This window comes from Thermobia domestica, chromosome 2, assembly GCF_964235325.1.
Source record: "Thermobia domestica chromosome 2, izTheDome1.hap1.1, whole genome shotgun sequence".
NCBI lineage: Eukaryota > Metazoa > Arthropoda > Insecta > Zygentoma > Lepismatidae > Thermobia > Thermobia domestica.
In genome coordinates, this window is record NC_137455.1 from 102083657 (window position 1) to 102096278 (window position 12622).

The 12622-nt window shown below is 32.8% G+C and overlaps 1 protein-coding gene across 5 annotated transcripts in view; it reads left to right on the forward strand.

Moving 5' to 3' along the window:
- The window catches only part of sona (sol narae metalloprotease), a 386330-nt gene that overhangs the window by 256904 nt on the left and 116804 nt on the right, over positions 1-12622 (forward strand). The gene's annotated exons all lie outside the window — the stretch shown is intronic.

Below are 12622 nucleotides of genomic sequence, written 5' to 3' on the forward strand. Positions count from 1 at the left end.
AAACATATATTTCGTATTATTGCTTTTTTGGAATTAATTTTTGCTGAGCGTGGAAAAAATGTTAAATTAGGATCTCTCGCATTCTTTTTGCACAGCTTTAAGCTCTTTCCCACCGTTATATGGAATTATACCTCTATATATATATGTGTGTGTAATAATGTAAAATAAATACATACTTCCTATTAAGTTATTATGCATTTGTCATTGAATGTCCAACATAAAACTCTGACTATACAACACGTGCCAGATAATCCACATTCAACTGGATGAGGCGTTCTTAACGACTGTTAAAAACAGTCTTTTTCTATCCCCCACCCCACAAATATTGAGTGCGATGTGTGAACATTAGCCTAACACTAGAGACCTAGATATTATAATATTTTGCATCAATTGCCTAAAATAAATCAGACACAGTTAAGTAAAAATTGATATCAAATTCCTACCTTTGATGACTTTCTAGTTTTAAACGGCATATCACACGATCTAAAGAAAAATCAGTTGAATTTAATATGGCCGCCGTGATGGTCATACACCTTCTTAGGTAGAACTCAATAGCAATAGAACAGATTTCATATCAATACCTGCAGTCACATCTCATTTCTGTATCCCCATTACAAACAACTGCTAGTGAATATTGTGAGGAAAAATAACTTATAAGAAAAAGATTTGAATTTTCTTTTAGCATTAGATATTTAAACCTCATTTTTCCATCAATTCATTTTAACCACGTAATGTGAAAATCTAGTTTGGATATTGTCTTTTGTCAAAAAACTTTTAATGTGTTTTTTCCATTAGAGATCTATTTTAACCATCCTTCAGATCAAAAAAAATGCCCGTGTGGTGCCATAATGGAAAAACAGGAAAACTGAGTATGCGAGGAGAGACAGAAAAATAAGCCATTGACAACGGGACTCTTTATTTCACGACCTTCAATATATATATAGTTGTTAAAAATGAAAAGGGGAAGAAAACATTCTTACTAATAATAATATTGTACGATATTTTTTGTTGTTGTTGCGGGTAGTGTGTGTCCTTCAAAGTCTTTTTATCATTTTTACATCTTTTCTTGTGTTATTATTATTATTAGTATTATTACTAATATTATTAGACACCGTCTCCGTTCACGATCACTATAGAAAGCAATTGCTACTTCGCGTGGAGTCATTCACAGATCATATATCTTCTTCTGACAACATGCATGAAGAACTACATGAGATTATTATATAAGCAAAGGTCAAGCAAAGCAATAGTGATAACAATGTTTTTACATTATCATCATTTTGCACGCTTGTAATGGATATTACTTATCACTTCATTATTTCCTTTCATTGTTTGAAAATATTATTGTTATCAGACAAAATAAGATGAATGTGTGCGGTGACTGTTTAACTATGTGTTAATTCCTAGTGGCCATTATATCCAATCTTTTTTTTTATGCACTAGCAATGAACATGTACACTTTCAATGTGGAAATGTAAAGTTACATTCTACGGAGAGATTGTTGCATTACGATGGTCATATTTTTAAATATAAACACAGAAATACCAATATAATATTTGTAACACATGTATTTTAATATTCATAAACAAAGATTCAATACAGCTGGTAAAGCAAAGGACATCTCTAGTGACTCCCTACTTTCTTGACCGGTGGGTACTAGGATCGATTTAGGTATGTAGAGAACTGGTAGGCTCTGTAGGTCACGAATACGTTAGTTTCGATGTCGCAAAGTGAGGTGTGTTCGAACAGGAGGCGAAAAACCGACTTCAGTGATTCACGGTGACCCGAGAAGTGACTATAACACTGTCGAGATCGTCGATCAGTTTTCTATTCCTGTTCGAACATACCTCACTTTGCGACATCGAAACTAACGTACTCGTGACTTACAGAGCCTACCGGTTCTGCACATACCCATATCGACCATGGTACTCACTGGTCAAGAAAGTAGGGAGTCAACAATGCATTGGGTGGAGGTGTCCTTTACACTAACATATTACTATGGAAAATAGTAAGAGCGCAGAAAAGTTATGAAAAATCTCACAATTGTCGGCAGCGAGATTCAAACCCGGCAGCTCATTTTTACGAAACCAGGAAGTTAATGTTCAACTATGCTTTCTTTATTTTACATGCTATGTTCTAGATGTTTTGACTACTAAGGCTGGAAAACGGTCCTATTGAAAACCATTTATTGTAGAACATTTTCAACTGGAGACCATTTTATTATAATGTTCGTTGAGGTATTACGTGGACACCCCACATCATTGTCTAATTTTAGTTTTCGCTTTAATTGTATTCTTTGGCACAAGATCTAATCACTGAGCGAACTTACATTTGATATGTGATAGTAATTAATTAAATTAAGAGGAACTTTCTGTTGTTACTGTATTTTTATTGTAAGTTATGCTCTCATATAAAACTTACTTTTTTGTGGCTTGTGATATTTCTGACTCAATGTCATTTAACAAATGGTGTTGCCCTACGGCAAATTATTCATTGACAATTTGCACCGTTACTAAAGTTACATTCTTCCACGATTTCCTATCAGAAATCATGTAATGAATGAATGAAACATAGCAGCATTCCAATAGATTTTTGATATGTTTATATAAACTTATGAAAATTGATAAATTTAGTATAATATTTTATGGAGAAGGTAAATATTCGAACGTAATGAAAAAGATGTTATGAAAATGATAAAATTTATACCAGATACACTAAAGTAAATTGTATTACATTGTAATGTATTAGTTTATTGCTATAATTTAGTTTTACTACCTAGTAACAGTTTCAGCAGTACTAGAGCTTTATCTTATCAAATTCTATGCGAATCGTTTCTAACAACATTTAGAAATTTTCATTAAATGTTATATTTAACCCATAAACTGTTTTTCATTGATCACCCAAGACTGTTGATTGCTTATGTAATATTGTTTTCCAAATGAAACTTTCTAATTATAGAGGTGTATCGATACCGAATTTTTAACATTATAGTTATGTATTACGTGTAAATAATGAACACTATTTATTTCATTATGTTGCTTTTAAATATACAGGAATGCAATTAAATTTGATATAATTTATTCTTGTATTGCGTATTTTGTATTCAATACGCAGGTATGACAAGTTCTGGTTCAATTACTAACATCAATTATCATCGTCAACATTTTAAAAACTTTTGGATGAATATCGAGCTAATATAAGGCTGTCTTACCAGACCCACTGGAACGAAATTTTAAATAAGAAACTGGAACACAGTTCGCATTACCCTTTTTGGAACACCTCTGATTATAAATACATACTTGATGTAAGTCGTATGAAAGCCTTGCTTTCTATGGAATTTAACTGTTAATGCGAAATTTAATTTAGAGTCAGTGACAATATTATCTTTTCTAGATCAAAATTCTCTTCAATTCCAAGTATCTCAAGATGGAATTTAAATCTTGATACAGTAAAACGGTATTTGTCTTTTTTGATCAAAATAGGTCATTATATGTTCATAATGAAATGGCCAACTTTTATATCACGTTTCTTAAATATGTCCAAAAGATTTCATAAATATGTCTGTATTATATTTCAAATTCACACTATCTTGACAGCTATCCTGAAAGTATAAGAAGCCATTTTTTTCTTTTAGGGCTGCATCATTGTTAAAGAATTTAGGAGTTGTTCATTAATTTCTTTGGGAAATAAATGCCTACTATAAGTCTTTAGCAAATATTTAAATTAATATTTTTCCCTTTTCCAACCCTGTTAAAACATGAAGTTTATATCCTTTCTTGTAGAGTACCCAAGTCAGGATGATTCCAAAAAAAATCTCATCTCAATTGGTCAAGAGGTTTCAAAATACAGTAGTCACTTAGAAATACGCTTTCTGTAGGTTTATAGATACAGTGCCTCAAAAAAGTATTCATACATCCAAAAATTTTGTCATGGGTGAGTTATATGAGCGAGCAGAAAATTAAAAGTTATATTGAAACAAAGAGACGGAAGAGCACTAACAGTTGCATGAGTTGAAAATCTGCCAAGACTATAAGGAGACGAACACAATGTGAATCACTTAATTATGATACTCAAAAAAGTATTCATACAGAGGAACTGCTATCCTGTTCTGTGCCTTGAACACTTGTACTGTTCAACTCGAGCAATCGTACTGTACCTACATTGTCCGTTACCTGCAGCTCATTGTATGTCTGTTAGTCTGTTCTTGTTGTGAGTGCTAGTAGTCAAAATGGGGAGCAAGAAAAGTGAACTTTCCTTGACGCAACGTGATGGGGTTGTTTCTCTTCATAAAGAAGGTAGGAGTTATCGTGAAATTGCAAAAACTTTCTCAATTAGTTCTGGTACTGTAGTTCCATCATAAAGAAGCATAAAGAAACTGGAATAACAGAAAATAGACGAAGATCAGTACGCCGAAAAGTGCTTAAACGCCGCGACCAACGGAAAGTAGTCAATTTAGCACGAAAATCATCCTTCAGAAGTGTTGTGTCTTTGGCTGAAGAAATCGCGTCAACATCTACTTGCACTGTGAATTCTCAAACTATACGAAATGTACTATATAGTGCCAATTTTCATGCTAGGACAGCCAAAATAAAAAACATACATTTCAGAAGTAAACCGACAAAAGCACCTAAAATTTGCCAACGAATGCCATACTAAACCTAACGAATTTTGGGATACTGCTGTATTTTCCGATGAATCGAAGTTTAATATATTCGGATCAGATGACAAAAGATGGGTATGGCGAAAGCCAAACAGTGAGTTGCAATCGCAACATATTATCCCTACAGTAAAACATGGAGGAGGAAGTGTGATGGTTTGGAGATGCATGGCGTCTTCTGGAGTGGGAAACTTAGTTTTTATTGAAGGGTTCATGGATGCTACTAAGTATACTACTATATTGCGCCTTAACTTATCAAACAGTGTGCAGAAGTTGGGTCTTGACAGAGTCTTTGTTTTCCAACAGGACAATGACCCTAAGCACACCACTTTGAAAATTAGGAAATTGTTACTATACAAAGCTCCACAACGGCTTCTGACTCCTCCACAAAGCCCAGATGTCAATTCTATCTTACACTTGTGGGATTATCTCGACAACACCACCCGTACAGTACAGAAACGCCGTCCTTCGAGCAAGGAAAAACTACAAAAAATATTTTTGGACGAGTGGTCTAAGATTTCCCCAGAAATGACCAAGACGCTTGTTCGGTCCATGCCAAGGCGTCTCGAGGCAATGATTTGTTCTAAAAGTATGCATACAGAGTATTAAAAACTCGATTTTCTCGTACAAATTGTTAGAACTCGTCCATATTTGTAGTTCGTGTTGCTGTATGTATACTTTTTTGAGTTAAAAAAGTACATTTATTTATTTTTGTTATCTAAATATTTCTTCTTTTGATATTTTTTGTACAAACAAACATAATAAATTATGTACATTTTCAGATGATTGTAACATTCTTTTCATTTAACCTTTCTATATAATCCTACGTCAAAAAAAAATGTGTGTATGAATACTTTTTTGAGTCACTGTATGTCTGAATTATTTTATCTAGATAATAAAACATGTAAAACGCTTACTGAGGGACAAAATAGTGAGAAGAAAGCAACTATTATATTGGTCTTGTCTTTGGCACTACTGCTCATCATCCGACAACAGTTTTTCTCTCTCGAACAGTTTGTTTGCCACGGAAAAGAATTTGTCATAAAGGAAGACAAATTGAAGAATTATAATAATCGAAGCTTACAAAAAAAATTACTTACTTCTTTGTCTGTTAGCGCCTGTTTTTGTTACAAGACATGACTTATATAGTATCACATAAGATTCAAATTTTGACCCTATCAACTGAGTAATTAAAATTCTCACCCTATCTGACCCTAATGTCGAACTGAGAACTACACGCGCACATAAATCATTTCTAGTTTATCATAAAAACTTTCAAATGGAACTTCTGAGTTATCATAGTAAAGATATAGCATACTACTCGTAATGTGGCCATAGGCGCCAAAATCTGGATCTCAGAGCCTCTTAGTCCTCACCTCAATATTGTGTTAGTCCTCCCATTGTTACACTCTGGTTTTCATGTTCCTATTTTTATAAATTAATTTTTACTGAGAAGGGGCGCGGTGGCTCAACGGTAGAGCGTTCACCTCCGGTACTTGGGGTCCCTGGTACGATCCCAGTTCGCGCCGTGTGGACTTTGTGGTGGACAAACACCGTGCTCGTGGCTTTTCTCGGGGTTCTCCCGTTTCCTCCCACTTTCTTCATTCCACCATTTCATTCATATCTCATTATCACCGTCTCCTTTAGCCTAACCGGCATAATCGTGGGACGTAAAACTTAAAGATTTCATTTCATCCTTACTTTTTACTGATTTAGTTTTTAAAAATGAGTGCTCAGATACATTTTCACTTTGGGAACCAATTATTTACTTTACTATTATAGGTCATTTAGCTGGAAGATGTATAAATCCGTCATTGATTAAAATCAGCTGGTTTTCAACCAACTTAATCTCCATCTAAGAATTGTTTTATTTGGACTAAGAGTAACTGAAATCCCGAATATTATATTTGCATCTCTGCTTATGATTGTGTCTGGAATTTATTAACCATGTATCTTCTACTAACCTTATTAGCCATATAGTAATATTAATCATGATCGAAACAGTTGGTAGAAGGATAGGTCTACTTCTACTACATCATTTTAAAGTATCTTACTCTTAAAATTGATAACCGCAAGAAAAATTCAGGTTACACTTATTTTCCAGAAACGATGAGTTCAGAGTACTCCAAAATTTCAAGTTACAAACTCAGCATCATCCATTCCCTTTCCATGTGTTACACACGAGAAGGAATATAAAAAACTCAAAAGGGATTTATGTAGCTAACATAACAAGAACATGAAAGATATAAAAGAAGTGTACATACTTTTCTCACATACAATTAAGCATTTAGTTATCAAGTCTTTCCGTGTTTATGTAACTGGAGACTTGAACTGACGAACAAGCCAGAATCACTGTTATTTTCTTGTCAATAGCGTGCGCAGATTTCTTGTAACGAAAACTTGTACTCTTATATTCTAATACACACAGCGGCCTTGGTAAATCCTTGCGGCAGGTTTCGTTTTTCGCTCTTACGAATAAAATTCCAAGTATTGCTCCATTCGGAACCTGGTTGGTGTACAGAACTTAACAACAAACCCAATAATTTAGCAGAGAAGAAAAACATTTAAAAAAAAAAGAAACAAGAAATAATTTCATAGTTAATTAGCGGAAAGAAAAAGAGTAAAGAGAAATTCTAAATGTAATGATCATGGCATGTTAAAAAGACTTCATTTTCCAATTTTTCAAAGGCAAGTTCGTTGAAGAAAATCAAAACTAATGGAGATTCGCCGTTCCAAGATACTTATGAACAGATTACATCACACTAATAACAATGATAGAAACAGAGCTTACTCCGTCATTTGTCAACTTTCTATTTATTATTTTGTTCTTTCTTCAATGAACCCGTTTGAATGTGTATTAAAACTGTGTGTGCTAAAACATAAGGTCTTCTTCAATGAACACTAAGCATTCACGCTAAAAAGTTATAACATGGAAAACGTAAAACCACATAGTAAGAAACTGAAATCTTCATAATTTTCTGTGAAAATCTTTTCCTCAAAATGCAATCCAGAATTATATTCCAAACTTTTCCTTTTACAATTTGAACTTCTTAGTATATATACAAATAGCAAATGTTGATATAATTTTTGGAGGGTAACTTTCTCACATGATTTACTTTACTTGCGTCATAATAATAACGGAACATATTTGTAACACAGTGATCTAAATGGGAATCGGTTGCAGCGCTTGCATTCGATTTGATTTCGTCTGCAAGAACCTTATTGAAGATATTAAAATATAAAAATTACTAAGAAATAACTTTATGCATTCTTGTTTATCATCGAATTTAACACTCCATACTTGATATTATTACATACCTTCAGGAAATGAGATAGGATTACATACGGTGCGGCTATACAAGTAAATCTGCCCTACCTGACATATAACATACACGTTAAGAGGATCACATTTGGCTCTATACTTAATCTTGTACGTTCGACAACTTCGATATTAATATCACTTCAATAGAAAAGCAAATCACACAAAGAAACGAAATTACTATCAATAATAATTCACAACTCGAAAAAACAGTACAAACATCCGAAACTTAATTTCTGATTTTGTGTTTTTCATCAGGGATTCAGCTTTCAAAGTAGCTGACAAGATAAACATTACCTTTTCAACTTTTTAAAGTAATAATTGGTTTACAGGATAAACACTTGTGCCACATTATGTTCATTTGAGAACAAAATGTTATGAAATTCTAAATTTGTCGTATTATTTCCAATTGAAATCAAGAAGAATAAGATGTTTTTGACACATGACCAACAATTAACACACTGAATTTGGACTTGAACTCTCGTCGTTGAGGTCATACGCTGCGCATTCGAAAACTGTACAGATGTTTACCTCTCAAGACATAACTTACTGAAATACCTCCTATGTTCATGCAGAAACATATGTAATATTTCTCAGTGTGAATAAAATAAAACTGACCTGAACACTAAATATATTGTTTTATTAATAGTATAAAAAACATTTCCAAAACTATAATAAACAATATACAGTAATATATCTACGTGAAATTTAAGGAATAACACTAGAAATAAAAAAATAAAATAACAATTCATATTAAAGAACTCTTTCTTTTTTTGTGAAATAATGGTAACTCTCTTCTTGCACTCACTTTAGTAGATGAGAGTCACACTGAGTGACAAATACTCGTGATTCACTAAAATGTAAATAAATCAAATTATGTTCTGTTATAAATAGTTTCTTAAAATTTAGAAAACCAGTTTGGTTTTATAAATCCATTTCGTTAGTGCACCCAGGATATACATATATAGTTTTTAGAAAATGAGATTTTTGAAATTTTCAGTTACCAGAGAAAAGTTTCAATAATTAATTTTTTTATTTTGGTAAATATTGAGAAAAATATTTTTAAAATTGTGACTGAGATACTCTTAAACAAATTAGGTTTTTAAGGATATATAGTTCTGATGCTTTCAAGAATGAATTATTCTGCAATAACAAAAGTAAAACACACACACACACACACACACATATACACAAACAAGGTCATCATTTGGGCATTCAAAATTTTACAAATGAATAATTTATTCAGCTCTCTTATAGGGAATGAACCTCAACACAAAGAGTTTTACATTCTGACGTCAACGTGGTGCTGAAGTGAACGAACCTATTCTATTTGCTAACAAATAAGCAATTTTATGACAGAATAATGTTACTAAAGCTACTGAAATAACAATGCCATGAAATTGATAGTTGAAAAATGTATAATTGAAGTGTATTGTTACTATTTCTAAAGAACTCATAGAAGTAATAATGGGTTTTGGAGAGCTGGATATACCAAGGTACGAAATCATGAGGAGGTGAGAGAATTATCCCTCTTAATATTTTTGGGATAAAATTTCCCCCATTAATAAGATACTGGGGTGAATAAGGTCAGAAGTTGTCAAATTAATTTCAGTAATTGATAATAATTTCATAGGTAATTAATGAGTGAATTAGTAATATGGGAAATCATAAAAAGCAATTGGAGTTAATCATGATCTAGTAACTTGTAAATGAAACAGACACATATTTACACAACCTTCTATGATATAAATCAATAGTATTCCTAATTCCTCATAATTTACTAATTATGCGCGTTCAATACGTAAACTCTTTATGTCGAAGAATTACAATGTAATGAATGTAAAGAGTTTTTTCTTACACTCTAGCTCTCTTCCCACACGACATCTCCATCCTATGAAGTACCCCCGGCAAAGTAAAGTAATCCAAGGATTTTAATGAAACTTAAATAATAGTCCGAAAATTAGATGGCATTTTCAATATATAGCCAAGAAATACGTATACATTAAATGTAGTATCACAAAAATATCTTCCATAGAATATTGAATGAATTTACACATAAGCTTCCTCGTATTTTGGATTTATCAGAGCTATTCTTTTACGTAAACCAGATCTGAGCTCATAAAATATTACAAGGAAGTTATATTGGAACTCCGATATAATAAACATTGAATGAATCGGTGTACTAAAATGGAAGTTAAATGTCCATTTTAGAATACCGATTTCATTCCATAATTTATATACCTGGGTAGTATGTTTGATTTCTCTTCTAACTGGAATATCCATCCATTTCGCAATACGCGAGCTCCTTCGTGGCTAAGCGGTTAACGTACACGCCTTTGGCGTGGGAGATCCGGGTTCCATTCCCGGCGGGAGCTCATGTGGTTCGGATTCCACGTTAGTCAATAGGTACCATCTCATATAGCCTCGCTACTGAAAGGGACGTTAAACTCAAAATTAACTCAACTCAACCCATTTCGCAATATATCATGGGAATAACTGGGTTGATTCTTTCAATAAATCTTTACCTTAGCTACGTAAAATTAAAATAACTAGAAAACTCAAGGAGACCGATAAAAAGGATATGAATAAAACTAATATTTCCATAAATGGAAATGTTAGTTACTGAGTGCTATGTACGTACTGCCAAGTAAGTTACGGTAATTACTGAGTGTACTGCTGAGTAATGATAATGTCAATCTTAGTTTGCCCAGACTACAACTAATTCATTTAAAAAAATAGTACTGTAGTTTAATCCTGTCGCTAAAAAACCAATATCATATTTCGATCAATAGAATATTTATAGAACATTTCCGCGTCTCTGACCTTTTCATATCAGTGTAGATTCAGTTAATATTCCATTTAGTTACAACAGCTTTAGCGTGGGAGACCCGGGTTCGATTCTCGGCGGGTGCTCATGTGGTTCGAATTCCACGTTAATCAGCAGGTCCAATCTCATATAGCCTCGCTGCTGAAAGGGATTTTAAACTCAAAATCAACTCAACTCAACTCGTTGCAACAGCAGTGTGGTTCATACAATTCCTAGAACATAATATATGTTATTTTTTGCGCAGACAGGTATATATAAATAAAATCGTGTAAATTATGGAAATAAAATTCATTCTATCTCTGAGAATAATATCGGAGGACTTTGTGCATGTAGTTATCAAATAATGCATACTGATATCAATGAACAGGCACGTTGAGGATAACAATACCAAATATTGTGGTAAATTAAAATAAAATCACAGCATTGTAAACACTGTACATGATCCACAATTCTAAATTTATTTCCAAACAGTGTAAATTCTAATAACGAACTTAAAATAAATTGACTAAAAGCCAGTAACCATTATATCAAGTATTACCATTGTGAATTTAATAAGATGAAGCTACTGTGGTACTATACCACTGTTTTAGCCACCAAGAAACTATCTTGTTAGAAATTTTGTTCTTTAGAATTTGTATAGATTATTGTCCAGTAATATTTGTAGTTATGATAGTTTTCTAAATTGCCATAATTTTGCATTTTTGGGAGCATAATTTTAGGATAAAGGAAACTTCGAAGGGGAAGATATCACATTTCAATGTATCTTCCTATATTTATGTTTGACTGAAGTTTCTGTCTTAGTCAAACATGGTCAAACTTTTCTCTCTTAGTAATATTCCATAGTGTCATGATTACTGGAGTAAATTCACACCGTCATGTTTTAGTAATTTAACAGGCTGGCCCACTTATGAGGCTTATATACGATTTCAGTTATCGATAAGAACAGTTCAATCTGATTACATAATCTTAATAATGAAGCTTGATCTTAAGAAAGGCATTCCTAGCTAGTCATATGATGACTTAATTCAAAGAATACTATATATAGAAGAATTCACCTGAAGACACGTCAAATGATATGTTTTATAAATATAGTACCTTAAGGATAAATGTCCTTCAGGAGCTGACCAACCCAAAGAACTTCTACCTTTCTTGATGTTGACATTTCAAGAGAAAGAAGGATATGAGAAGAAAGAAATGAAATCATTCTTTGAATATTGCGACATTACGTTTCTTTGGTTAAAATTTCATTCATATATTTTCTTCTCCATTCATGAAGTTTCAATTTTCTCTCCCTCACACCCATGTACTGTTCCAGACAGTAGACTTTCAGTAAGTAAATCACGAATTTTCATTGTAAACACAGAGGGAGAGAGAATAGAAGCATTTCCCAGCGTTTTTCTTTTTTTGGAAATAAGCTAATCGCCTCCTGGAAGTACCTTAGGCACTTTCAGTTTAAATACACTTCCACACTTTGAAAAAAAAAAACTTGTAATTGTAATTTTCATCTTTCTTTTTTTGTTTGCATGTTCTAACATCAACTTTTCGTTTCTTTCGTTTTTCTTCTTCTTTCTTTCTTTTTGCAAAAAAAAAGAAGAAGAAAAGAACTTTCGTGTTGTAATGACAAGGATTTCTTACGTATGTATGCTTATTAAAATGAAGAAATTTGCCAAATTGATGTCTTCCGAGTAATAGAGGTTTTCCAAGTTCTTCCAGAGTGTCCAAAGTCAGTGAAAGATGATGGTTTTCGCCAATACATTGCCAACTCCGTGAATAATAATAAAGGTTAATCTCTTGTAAGACTATGGATTTTGATATATGT